We start from the raw sequence: 13,925 nt of genomic DNA, 5'->3' as shown, positions 1-13,925 counted from the left end.
TTCTTTTTTGTTTCTTTTTTGTGTTCCACTGTGTGTTCAAATGCTAAAAAGAAAAAAAAACAAAGCCTTTTAGTGACACCTCAGATGCAGCTGAGCTAAAATCATGTGGAGATGAGTAATGCTTCTGACTGCTTTAAAAGTGTTTTTGCACAGGAAAGAAAAGTGTAATGGGACTGCTGAATGATGCCTGAATTTTAAATTTGTAAATGGTTTGGTTTGGGATTTGATTCAAGATGAATTTGGGGTTGGGATGTGCCATAGTGATTAGGCTGGACATTAGTAGCTTCAGTGACTTGACCAAGATAACTACAATAACTACACCATTACTGCTTTCACTGGGTAAGATGCTGCTAATTAAATGCACTTGATTACCTGCTCATCAGTGTGTGTACCTCTATAAATGCAGACGTTTTGGCAGTTGGTGGTCTGGAGTATTCAGATATGTGTTAACACAGCGTCAGAAGTGGACATCCCAGCAAACTGACACCAAGATCAGACAGTGCAGTGCTCAGAGAAACTGCAAAAATCCCAAGAGCCTCATGTCAGACGCAGTTAGCATGTTAAATGGGGTGTTTTTCTAAGTGCTTTATACGTCTTAGCTCTGAAAAACAAAAGAATCCAGTCAAAAGTCCAGACCTCAGCCTGACTGAAATACTGTGGTGAGACTTTAAATGAGTTATGTTTTAATAATGAAAGCCCACAAAACTCAATGAACTGAAATGACACTGTAAATAAAATTGTGCCAAATTTTCTCCACAACAATGTGAGACACTGATAAAGTCATACAGAAAACAGTTACTCTTAGTTACAGTTATTCCTGCTAAAGGTCGTTTTTAAACTTTCATGTATTCAATTACAAGGCATACTTTGTCAAAGAATTGAATCAAGCCTATGGCAATATGCTGCTCCCCTTAACAGTCGAGTATAAATAGTATAAATAAAATAAAATGTAAATTGGTGAGTTGAACGTTTACCCTTCTTAGAGTTGTTATCTGGAGAAAACTGGCTACAGAGATCCAAAACTTTTTGTATTGCAGGCGGTAAATATGTTTATTTCTGCTGTAAAATTTAGCTCTTTATTTTGGGCTGACCCATTTTCACACTTAACCCCAAGTGGCCATTCCAGGTACTGCAGGTGTTTTCTGATCTTATTTTTCAGTCCTGCAAAATTACTGCTGAAGTAAGATGGATAACACTGATGGCTACTGTTTTAAATGTGTTTTTGCACGGGTGAGGACTGCAGCAGTTTAGATCCACAGCTTCCCCCTCAGCTTGAAATATACACAAGTTTACACCACATTTTCCTCTCCACAACATCATATCATAGACTGCCATGTCACACTGAATGAATAGCAGTACTGAAAATCCTCTATGAGGAATTAAATAAACAGTCTTGCTATTTGAACAACAAATCAATACCCTGTGCAGTCAGCAGAAAATTAGGTCTGCCTTATTTTGTTCCAAATCACAACGACCCAGATGCTGAAAAATCCTTAGCTTTGCTCAGTCGGTATTTACTTCACCAGCCACTTTGGCAGAGCAGCAGTCATTGTCAGAAGCTCAGTTTCCACTTGTCTACATTTAGACCCAGATAATTCACTGTTTTCCAGCACACTGCTCAAGCCTCTTTTAGGCACACTTTGATTTGTTGCCCTGAAGCCTTCAGAGCAACACAAAGCAAAACAGACAGCTCAAGCTCGTCTCTCTCAGGTTGAGTTAAGTAAGTGAAGAATCTGAGTCATTCTGCTTGTAGGCCTGGTTGGTTCTATAATCTATTGGCTACGATAAAAATTCAAATAATAACATCTGGCCATGAGTTCTGCTGCAAATCACCACAATTATGAAACCAGAGGGCAAGTACCCATACTGAATATCATCAGGAGGTATCTTTCTGATTGCATTATTTTATATAAGTTAATACATCAGTCTCTTCTAGCTTTGCTAATATGTTTTTAATTTTGCAGTGTCATTACTCCAACTTACACTTTTAGCTGTAAAGGTGTTTGTAGTTAGACTGACTATTGGCAGCATCAGAAATAAATTCTCTGGATGAAAATGTCTTGTTGAGGTCAGAGGAGAATGGTTAGAAAGCTGACAGGAAGGCATCAGTAACTCAAATAAACACTTGTTATAACTAAGGCATGCAGGAAAGCATTTCTGGATGCACAATGCATCAAACCTCGAAGCAGATGAATTGCAGCAGAAGATCTCCCCAAATACCACTGCTGTCAGCAAAGAACAGGAAAATTAATTGTACTCATAGTTTCAGACTCACCAAAATCAGACAATAGACGATTGGAAAAACGTAGCTCTGATGATTCTGCTGCAACATTTAGATTATCGGAACAGAAGTGCATGTGTCCATCCTCCCAGGTATCATTGGCTGGTGGTGATGGTTTAATTGGGTTATTTTCTTGCACTTTAGTACCAACTGAGCATCATTTAAACAGCAATATTTTTGCTAACCATACCCTTATAACCCTAGTCTACCCATCTACACTGAAAAACAGGCCATGTTGGATTTACTTGATTCAATAATGGACATTGGTTGCACACAAATGTTTTGCTTTGGCAGAAACTTAAACAACTGAGTTAAATCAACACAACTTTTTCATATTCAGTAAACCTGTGCATTTTATGTTCATAAAACGCGATTGAAACATGTTCAGATGAAGTAAGTTGAGTTCTTGGAATATTTTAATCCTTCACAATTTTGTCATTTTATTTCAACAGTATTCAATAACTTTTACCCCAATACTACTTGGTCACTTAAATACTACATGCTGTCTTCATATTACATAATGTTCAACAAAGTCTAGATCCTGGTTACCATAAAAATTTAATGGGTCTTCAACAACTACCATCCTTCTATCTTTATCCTGGTTGCAGGAGGGCTGGGAAATAACCCTGAAGTGATAGGTTACAAGGCACGGTACACCCTGGACAGCTGACCAGTCTATCACATAGAAACAAACAACCATTTACACTCACAGGTAATTTAGAATCACCAGTTAACCCTAACTCTAATAACTGCATGACTTTTAACTGCGGGAGGAAACCAGAATAACCAGAGAGAAACCTGCAAACTAGCCAGAATGTGGATTTGAACACAGGACCTTCTTACTGTGAAGCAACAGCACTAACCACCATGCCAACAATCTAGGAAATGTAGGAAAGCTATGATTTCCTGTATTTGATGCAGAATTGTTTTGTTTTTGTAATAATACACAATAAATAGCAATAGCATGCACGTGGTGTGTGTGTAGTTGTCTGCCTCTTTTAACTCCAGTGATTTTCCTGCAGTTTGAAATCTTGTGCGATCTTGTGAATTTCATGAGTTCAGCAACTAACCACTCGTACTAGATTGTATCAGGTCGTCTCAACAAGAACAAATTAAGTTGTTGAATTTCGTACAGATTCTTCATGATTTAATTACGTTTATAGAAACATGAAATTATTGTGTTCAAATTACAAGTTAGACTTTTTTAATGTAACAACCACTCAACTTACTTTTTTTGGTATACTAAAAAACAGTAGAGGTGGCTGCTTGACAGAGATGGATGCCTTCCTGAAACCACGATCTAAAGAGCGCGAGTCTGAAACCCGTGCAGTGTCGTGGGATTTAACATTGATATATTATTGACTTACTTCACTTGAACATGATATGAACAATTTAATCTAGCCTCTCTGCATATCATGTAGTTTCTACACTAGTTACACTTAACTTTAAAGCATGAGGCAATTGTGTTAAATACACGCAAGATGCTTACGTAAATCCAAGAGCTGGCCAATCCCTTTTTTTCAGTGTACTGACAGCTGTTTAAAACAGGATAACCCGTCGTGTGCAGCTGACAAATTTGCACGAAATATGTGATGTTATCATGTCAATATAGACCAATGGTGTTTCCAGCACATTACACAATCTGTGCCACGAGTAATAAGAAATAAGAGAGAAACTAGAGTTACTCTTTATGTTCATCGTGAAGAAGCAAGGACTCAGCCTTGTCTATCCTCATTCCAGTGATTGCAGTCATGTCAAAGCCGATGATTAAGCACTTCATAAAAACTCTGCAGACTTTCATTCTTTCATATTTGAACCTTGAAACAACAAAAGGCTTTTGAATCAACGCGCTCAACACAATATTACAGTGTGCACGACTGAAATATCTGTAATGAGCGTTCATTTCACGATTACTGTAGATTGAAAGGTGATTTTTTTTAAATATGTATAGTTTTTACCCACAAAGACCGTGTGGCTCAGCCCATACAGCATTTTGGCTCATATAGCACTCCTCAGGAGAGATGATTCCTGCAGCTGCTGTAAATGTAATAACTAACATAAAACTGCAGATACTACGCTCAGTATTTCCACCCTCTTGGAGTTAAGTACACTCAAAACCTACAGGTGACACAGATGAACTAGCTTTTAATCAGGTGAGTTTTTAATATTTGAACCTGTCCATTAAACCCTCCTGATGATGCGTTTATTTCAATACTTCAGTCTTCCCACAGATGCATTACTCTCCAGTGTGTCACCCAAACAACATATTTTCTCTTTGGCCCTTTCAGCTGAAATGAGTCTTTTTCCCTTCTTTTTTGAAAGAGGTAAAGCACAGTCTCGCTCTGCAGAGATTATGTTTTAATACGTCAAACCAAGGTTGTCAGTCTCTGCTTAATTGCACTGATTCATCTTTTGTTTGGTACTTTAATTCGGTGCAATCTTGTGGGTGTTACGCTTCACTACAGAAAAACAAACAGATTCAGGATTCAAAACTGGCTGAGAAGGCTTACGAAAAATATGTTTTATTAATATGGAGCACACACCAAAAGACAGATTTTCAATGTCGGGGGCTTAACCTGGTTAAATCACTATGCCATACACATGACCTGCTCTGGAGCGATCCAGCCATCCATTTTCTTCCACTTATTAAATTCAGGGTCACAGGTGGGCTCGACTCTATCCCAGCTATCATGGGTAGAGATGCAGGGGAAGACCCGAGACAGGTTGCCAGTTTATTGCAGGGATGACACAGAGAGACAGACAACCACTTGCGCTCATGGACAATTTAGAATTGCCAGTTAACCTAACCCACAGCGTTCGCATTATGAGAGGAACATGGAGTACATGCAAAATCCAAACCCCACACAGAAGGACCCAAGCCAGTAGATTTTAACCCAGGACCTTCTTGCTGTAAAGCTATAACACAACACTGCCAAATCTTCTCAAGAGCCATTTAAGATTAAAGTCAAACATATTTTCACAGATGGTCCAGACTGATATAAATTTTCATCTTAGGAACCATAAAGGCCAAAGCTTGATCCTTTAGTCTTGCTCTTCCCCTCTTCGAGAAGAGGGTATAGGAGGAAACATTCGGTGCATAAATCCTGCGTTCCACTGCAGATGTGGAAAACTGGTATTTCTATTAAGACTTCTTTGCAATCCACCAAAAGGGCACACGTACACACGTGCCCCCATCCACAGACAGACACACAGATACTCACATTATCATGTGATGATAACATTTACATCACTAGCATCCAAGTGGACCCTAGCAGACTCATGTATGCAGAAAATCTAGCACACCTATTATGCAATCTGGTGAAGGCAACACAGAAGACATCATTTTGTCTGCAGGGAGGACTGCACTGAAGCTCACTCTTCAGCTTAGGCACCAGTCACAAAGATGTAGAGACTGGTTGCTGACCACCGGTATCCACTGGTAGCTAGGAAAAAATCCTTAACCATTTCCAGGTGGCTGCTGGAGGTTGCTAGCAGATGCTATGAAATCCGCTGCTAAAGCCCTCTTTACATAGGCCTGGCGACTAGACAATGATCTCTGTTAAGCACCGGTTGGAAGAGGAAAAATGTATACTCCCGTACTGGTTGCAGAAGGTTGTTTATTGTTCCTAGGTGACACTGGTCAAAGGTACTGCACCAAAAACATCCGTGCAACTGGCCATTAGCAGCCTGCCATCATCACCTGTGGTTTGTACGAAAGATGTTATCCAGAGTTGCATTGCACTTTTTAATGTTTCAGCCCATCTAAGCAGTAGGTGAGTGAGTGTTTGTAGAGTCGTATCTTCCATCTAAACTACAAGGGACCACATCGCTCTCTTTGCAGCCAGCAAGCACCAGGAACTACTCGCCAATTCATCAAGAAAAATACATGGAGGTTGCCAGGGGGCTGCTGACCAGATTCTTGGCCCTTCATAAGTGCTCTCCACCAAGTTTCATACTTTTGTTGGGCTTCTTATTTTAACTATTGAGATTTTTTTGACTATTCACTAAGATTTTTTTATGCTCCTTAGCAGCTCCAGTCCTGTCATTTGATTGTTTTTAGCAAATTTTAGAAAATGAAAAGTGAATTTGAAAGTAGAGTTAATTTAATTTCACCTCTCAACAGTAATGAGTCTGTGCACCTTACTATCAATTTGTAGAGTAATTAAGCTTTGCTTTTCTGTCGTGCAATTCCTCGGGTGGTGTTTTTGGTCTCCTTCCTATTCTTTTAATATTGCACAGTACAATTACATGTTCAAGTTAATATGAAAGTCTCTGTGCTGTGTGAAGCACTTCTGTGAGTAGAAACCAACTGAGCTATAATTTGACTGCATAATTTCTATTTTCTGCAGCAGGACTTGAGCCCCTTAGAAGAAATAAGAGTCTGCATGTTGATTGGATGTTGCCCATTCTTTAATTTAAAAAAAATGCCAACCCTAGTCTCAAAGTCTCTGCTTCTATTATGTTATAAGAGCTCCTTTTAATCTGAAAGGATGTCCAGTTCTTCACTTCTGCAGCAGCTCTTTTGAAGTATCATCCGGCACACTCATTTCCTCTGCTCTGTCCTCCTCTCTCTCATGTCCCACTCATCAAAGGAATCAATCAGCAACTGCCAAGTAAACTTCATCTCACTTTTGGTGTATTGTTTCAATCATAAATCTTGTATTTGTTATTTTAGGAAGCACTGCCAGCCACCACACAAGCTGTCTGATTTCTAACTTAGACTATTGAAATATGGGCAAAAATATTAACGTAGTATTAGGCTAAGTAAGGGCAAAGGCTGAGACTTAACACTGTTTACCTTCCGATGTTTGCCTATGCATAAACATATGCTCAGTGATAACAGTGAATTAAACCACACACTGTTATTTCCTTTCTTTGCACCTGCAAAGTGTCTCCAAAGTCCACAGCAGCAAGAGGTTCATCCACTAACAGCTGTTCTGACTTTTGTATTCATGTATGGCAGGTGCAGAGTGCTCCATTAATCCCCCCTGCCACATCAACAACAAAACTATTGGAAAGTTTTGACTTCTGTGCTTCAGGAGACAGACAACAACCGGCAGTGCTGCTTTTTATACTGGAATTTAGAAAAATCATTGATGGCTCTGAGTGGCACTTCTTTGTCTAGATTCATTGTTGCTTTTCTGTTTGAAAAACTTCCATATTCACATTTATTCTGGCTTTTCTTCTTTTAAGGTCCCAGGCTACTCACAAAACATCCAAGGCCCTCTGGCTAATGATACATGTGAATAAATATGTTAACATGGATTTAAACGTTTAGTGTTTCTGCCTGTAATCCACTCTGCCTTATTTTTAGTAGCAGTGTTGCTTTTGTCAAAATAACCATTTATATTCACAGTTTCTCCCCATTTCCTGTTCCTCTTGACAGAAGTAGGGAATGCTATTGGTACATTTTGTGCAGTCTTTGAAAAAGTCAAATGATGGGCAAACTCCCTCTTCTATTAAAGCGCAATAAAGCTTGTGTTACCATAAATAATGTGATAAATTACCAGCAGTGACCAGCAGTCAAAGCATAGATGCCCAGAGCTTCTTCTCTAATCATCCAAGGAATGTAATTCTCCATCTCCACTTAGACATGCACACAACACCTCAGTTAGGAGGAACCCAGGAGGCTTAAAGCAATTGCCCAAACCACCTCAACTGGCTCCTTTCAATGTGGAAGAGCAGCGGCTGTACTCTGAGCCCCTCCCGATTGTGTGAGTACGTAATCTCTAAGGGAGAGTTCAGCTATCTTTTGAATGAAGCTCATTTCCATCACTACCCAAAGCTCATAACCACAGGTATGAATGTAGATGGAGTGGTAAATCTACAGCTTTGCTTTCAGGCTCTGTTCACTCCACTCTTTCCACACTTGTGCTCAAGACCTTGAAGTTCTTAAATGCAAGCTGGCCTCAGACTTGGAGGCGCTCGGATTGTGGTCCCACTAGGGGTAAAACCACAACCATGGCAGCATGATCTTTTCCTCATATTTTATGTGATACTTTGGATCCCTGCAGGCCAGTGAAGAGTATTAGGCTTATGAAACAGAGGCTTTAAGTATTTCGAAATATATATGTGAGTGCATGTGTGTGTGTGTGTGTGTGTGTGTGTGTGTGTGTGTGTGTGTGTGTGTGTGTGTGTGTGTGTGTGTGTGTGTGTGTGTGTGTGTGTGTGTGTGTAGTAAAACTGTGTAAATTAGTAAAAACAAAGTTTACCTGAGGAGAAGGCATCCCACACAGTCTAGCAGCAAATGCAAAATCCCCTTTTTCTGTGATTTTATGAGTGAAAAATATGTATGAAAACATGTCAGACAGGGTGGTTGTGTTGCAGCTTCCTGCAGATGAAGAAAATCTGCTTTTGTATTTTAAAGAAAGGAGAGTGAAGCTGGAGAAAGGCAGAGAATATTAATGCCGCCTGAGGCAGCCTGAAGTGAATCTGAATGGAGCTCTGCTGACCATCAGACACCTCAGAGGAAAACCAAGAAGGCTGGTGAAAATGTCCTCCTCTCCCTTTAATGTCTCTGTCTCTTTCATCTCTGCCACGTATGGTGAGGTTACGTGAGGTCGCTTGAAGGACAATCCACTCGACAATATGAACGTATGATGATTTTTAGCTTATATTTTTTTTTAGCTTTTTGGGCCATTTTTTTGTGATAATTGCAGTCAGACAGTCAAGTCTAGGCTTCAGTTTTGGTGAGTGAAATTCTATTTTATTAGTTCATATCTTAGCACTAGCATCTCCAGCCCAGCCTCCTGTCCTTTTGTCATTGCCACTGTCTCCAAACCATCCATCACAGCAGGTCTCACTACCATCTGACAAATATTTCTTATCCCTTTCACTTCTGTTGAAAAACTACTTCTGACACTCATCTCCACCCTCCCTGCACTCTCTTCTTCATGTTACTTCTGCACAGTCCGTTGTTTTGAATGGTTGACCTCTGGTATTTAAACTCTTCCACTTTCTCTACCCCTCCTCCTCTTCACTGTCTTCCTCTCATTCACATACATGTATTCTCTCTTACTGACTTTCATTCTTCCACCTGCTCCCTACTCTCACTACAAATCACAGTGTTGTCTGGAAACATCATACTCCACAGAGACTCCTGCCTGACCTCATCTGTCACCCTATCCATCATCACTGCAAACAAGAAGGGGCTCAGAGTCGCTCCCTGATGTAATCCCACCTCCACCGTGAACCCATCTGTCACTCCTATCCATTTATACCATCAAATAGTTTAATAATGAAGTTTTCATTCATAAGGTTCTGTCTAGAAAAAAAAGTTGACCAAAATTCTAATATTTTGAAATGCACTGTCTGAAGCCATCGGGTGACATCGCGGCAGCTACGTCCATCTTTTATACTGTGTATTCCTGTTACTTTATAGGTGTTTGTGTTGTGCAAACAGTTTAGACACTGGCAATCTGCAGGTGTATTTGCATACTAGTAGCAGCTACTGCTATATTTCTAAAAGCATGTGCACACATGTGCACACATGCAACCCAAAATGAGGGGAATTTTTAATACATCTTTAAAACTTGTTTCAGTTTCAGGTTTCAGCAGATTTGAGTAACCTGGCTGCAGATATTTGCTCCCTTTTTGCCATGAGAGCACTGGCGAGGCGGACATCATCACTGGATTTTGAGAGATGAGGTCTCTCTGGCTCAGAGCTGAAGCTGAACTGATTAAATACTGAGATGCTACTATTTCCACGACTGATTCGGTGCTGTTATATTATAATCATTTTAAAAATACAAAGTAATAATCCTGGCTTTGCCCTGTGGACTTGTGGAAGTTTGGAGGATGGTTTTTCACATTTTTTCTAGTATTTCAGAAGTAAAGAAAATATTTACCTGTCTGTCCAACCAGCATTCTTGAGTTGTTTTTTTACATTGGATCCCCCATGCTAGGTGATTAGTGGTCAGAGCAGAATGTGCGTGTTTCCTCTTAACAAGCTGTGTGGGTTTGTACACCTTCACCTTGTTCTTTCACATTAATTCACATAGCAACAGGCTGTCCATAAAATCACAGCAGAGGTCACAGCAACGTTATTGCGCAGGGAGGTTAACAAGTAGGCTGTGACCCTTGTATTCAGCCCAACATCTCCAGAGTCACACTGAGATCAATACAGAGCACCAGTTTAAGAGGCTTCTCTCAGAACAATACACGAGAAGTTCAACTGGCTGAGGCCAGATTGTCCCTCAGGTTCTTTAAGTGTAGAAGAACAGACTGACCGTAAGAAATAAATGTACGATGATACACTGCAGACTCAGTCATTCATTCTGGAAAGAAAACAGGTTTCCATGGTAATGTTTCCCGAAGTTATTGCAATGAAATTTCAGGGGGGGAAAGAAACCCTCTGCTGCCCTCTAGGGGAGTTAAAGCAAAAGTACATGGGAATAAATGTAAAGATGGCCCTGCTTTCTTTATTTCACAAAAAAGAAGCTGTGGTAAACAGGATCAGAATCGGGGTCACATTTAGTAGCCAAAGAAAGCAAAGACACATACATCCTTTCCTGATGTACAGTAGAAACAAGATGAAGCACCATGAAACATGGAGCACATTAAAGAAACATCTATAAAGAGAGCATCAGCCTGCATTTACCAGTAATCATGTTCACAAGTTAAAGCCCCCATAAAAATTACAAAATACACCAACCTGTCCCTGTTTACATGTACTAGTGCATCTCTAAAGACTGAAAATCAAGGTCCATGACTCTGGAGGAAGAGTTGGAAGCCAGAGAATGGATCCAATGTGTTTGAAGGTGATGGTCTGGGGATCCTCATCATCAGCTGGTGTTGGTGGCAGTTGGTTCACCCTTTTTAATCAAGTCCAAAGTCAACTTGTCTACTAGAGGATTTTAGAGCACTTCCCATTGCTGGCAGGCTTCATGAAGATTTTGTTTTTCCAGCAGGACTTAGCACCCTCCCACCGACCCAAACCTACTACCAAATATTTTACTGCTCATGGTTTTACTGCCCTTTACTGGCCAGCCAACTCTCCCGACCTGATCTCCACAGATAATATGAGAAGCATAGTCAAGAGGAAGATGAGAAACATCAAAATAGAGATGAGCTGAAGGCACCTATCAAAGCAACATAATAATAATTTCGTTTTTGGCTTATCTTGGGAAACATTCAAATCTTTTATAATAATCAGGCAGGCTGGTCTGAGTATTTCAGAGAAATCATCAAAGAAAATGGTCCAAGAAAGAGAAAATGTCCAGTGAGTGGGTGTTCTCTGATTGAAAATGCCTTGTTGATGCCAGATTTCATTATGACCAGTTTCTAGATGACAGGAAGCCAACAGTAACTCAAATAACCACTTCTTACAATGAAGCTAGGCAGAAGAGCACCTCTGAATACACAACATCAGGCTTACCAAAACTGAACAGCAGGAGATTGGAAACAAAAAAAAGTTGTCTTGTGATTCAGATCTGACTTTGACATAAACATCATAAAAACACTGATCATTCCTGCCTTGTATCAACAGTTCATGCTACTGCTGGTAGTGTATGGGGATAATATCTTGGCACACTGTAAACCTAGCTGAGCATTCTATGAGTAATGATGCTGACCATGTCCATCCCTGTATGACCGCAGTGTAGCCATTTTGTGATGGCTGCTTCCTGTAGGATAACTTATCGTGTCACAAAACTCAAATAATATCAAACTGGTTTCTTGAACAAGGACAATGAGTTCACTGTACCCAAATGGTCTCAATCCAATAGAGCACTTTTGGGACTTGGTGTGAATAGATCACGGATGTGTAGCTGGTAAATCTGAAGCAACTGTGTGATGCTATGGACCAAAATCTCTGAGAAATGTTTTCAGAACTTTGTTGAATCAATGCCATGAAGAATTAAACCAGTTCTCATTAGTTAGTAGCAATGTGTACTTAGTGATGTGTGTGTATTTTCTGTTCATGATCAATGTTTAAATGGTATATATATTTAGTAGGCTGTATGTGGGCCATGAGCTAAAAATGATGGCCTAGACTTTGTGCCTATTTAAAGGCAAGGCTGGGTCTAGCAGACATAGTTCAGGTTTAAATTACGCACCACACACGTTTCCTAAAAGTAATCTCATTTTGTGTCGCAAGCATAAATGTTAATTTTATAAGCCACAGACAGACCAAGTCTAAGTCTCGAAATGGTTCTAAAATGCGAAAAACGTATTTATTCATTAATTTATTTGTGTGCTACCACGACGCCGTTAGGAACCCACCAAAACTATAAAGTTCTATTGGACAACCCCAAATCCATGAATTCGATTGGTTCATCTGTGTCCGTCTCCTTAAACGTCCCGACCTGAAACACGGGCACCTCGAAAGCGTGACCAGGTAGCTAGCCGTATTGCATAGCTTCTACTAACAAATATTTAAAATATAATAATAACAATATAGTACCAACATTTAGAATTTCTGGATTTTTTTGACCAACAGGAATGACACACTTTTGTTGTTAGCCCTCCTCGATTTGAAGGTAACTTCATACATCCTGACATGATGCTGTTGCTGCTAACTTGCTAACATTACCGTCTATCCAACCTTAGCATAGGATAATAATGCTCTTAAATTAGAGTATTCGCTTCTCCTTTAACCTTTACGTTACGCCGGCTGCTGCTGGTTATTTTCTGCGTTTTATGTTTGTATTGGTTAGGTGGAGTTCGTAATTGCAAGTAGCTCGTTTAACGGTGCTCAGCTGTGAAAACCTTTACTATCTCTTAGCCTTTATTTGGCTTTTTATAAGACGCTAACGCTATTTTAAGTTTCAAAATCATTATATCAAGCTCAGAGTTCCATATATGTACAACAATATTAGATTTCAATATACGCATTTGCGTCGATTAACACATTAGGGGAATAAAGTGCTGGTCACAAATCTACGACTTTCGTTTGTCCGTCCAGAGATTGAGCTTGAGCGAGATTGTTCATGTAGAGAAAGGGCAATTTAAAAACAACCATTGTGTGACAGTGTATTTGATGCACCGACCCAACCTTTACTAAGCTTTTCTGATTGCTGATCCAATACTAGTGTTAAATGAATCATCACAATATTAAAGAAACTGCGAACCCGTCCTTATTTCCAGGCAGCATTAGGCTGGACTCGAACTCTTTCCTAACTCTCTCCAATAAGCAGGAAAAAAACCTTCTAAGAATATTAATGAACGGAAGCGATATTTATTATTGAAATAATACGTAACACGAGGATCACGATACCATGAAAAAATAGCGAGGTAATATCTTATTTGTTTTTACCAGTATTATCTTTCCTGTGAAGCAAACTGGCCAAAAGAGACCCTCCCCAATGAGTAGTTTGCTCTTACAGGATGCATCACATTATTAATAATAATAATAATAATAATAATAATAATAAAATAATTACAGCAATCGAGCTGTTTGGGAACTTTAAATGGAAAGAATTTCTTTTTAACGTCCATCTGCAGCCTGACATCAGCCACCCTCGCTCTTTCTAGCCGAGAGACTTGCAGCATTTAGAGGGAAGTGTAAAGAAGAACTCGTGCACTAAATTAATTATAGTTTTAGACACAAATGATTTTGTAATATAGATTTATAATATAAAATATAACTCTACTTATAAGTTGGCGTTCTTATAGTTTAGCAGCTTATGCAGTAAATAAATTACAG

General features: G+C 39.6%; 1 protein-coding gene across 5 annotated transcripts in view; it reads left to right on the top strand.

The window, feature by feature from the left end:
• The first annotated feature begins 12,547 nt into the window (after positions 1-12,547).
• drosha (drosha ribonuclease III) overlaps positions 12,548-13,925 on the top strand; it is a 140,924-nt gene continuing 139,546 nt past the window's right edge. For 3 of the 5 annotated variants that reach the window (XM_014414119.2, XM_076888317.1, XM_014414120.2), the window contains exon 1: positions 12,580-12,759. The gene's annotated coding sequence lies outside the window, so the exon portion shown is untranslated. Of the gene's footprint in view, positions 12,760-13,925 lie in introns of all 5 variants that reach the window. The other 2 variants (XM_014414117.2, XM_014414118.2) reach the window with 2 other exon arrangements.

The sequence above is a fragment of the Maylandia zebra genome, linkage group LG9 (assembly GCF_041146795.1).
Source record: "Maylandia zebra isolate NMK-2024a linkage group LG9, Mzebra_GT3a, whole genome shotgun sequence".
In the NCBI taxonomy this organism is placed as follows: Eukaryota; Metazoa; Chordata; class Actinopteri; order Cichliformes; family Cichlidae; genus Maylandia; species Maylandia zebra.
This window is presented reverse-complemented; position numbering and strand designations above follow the sequence as displayed.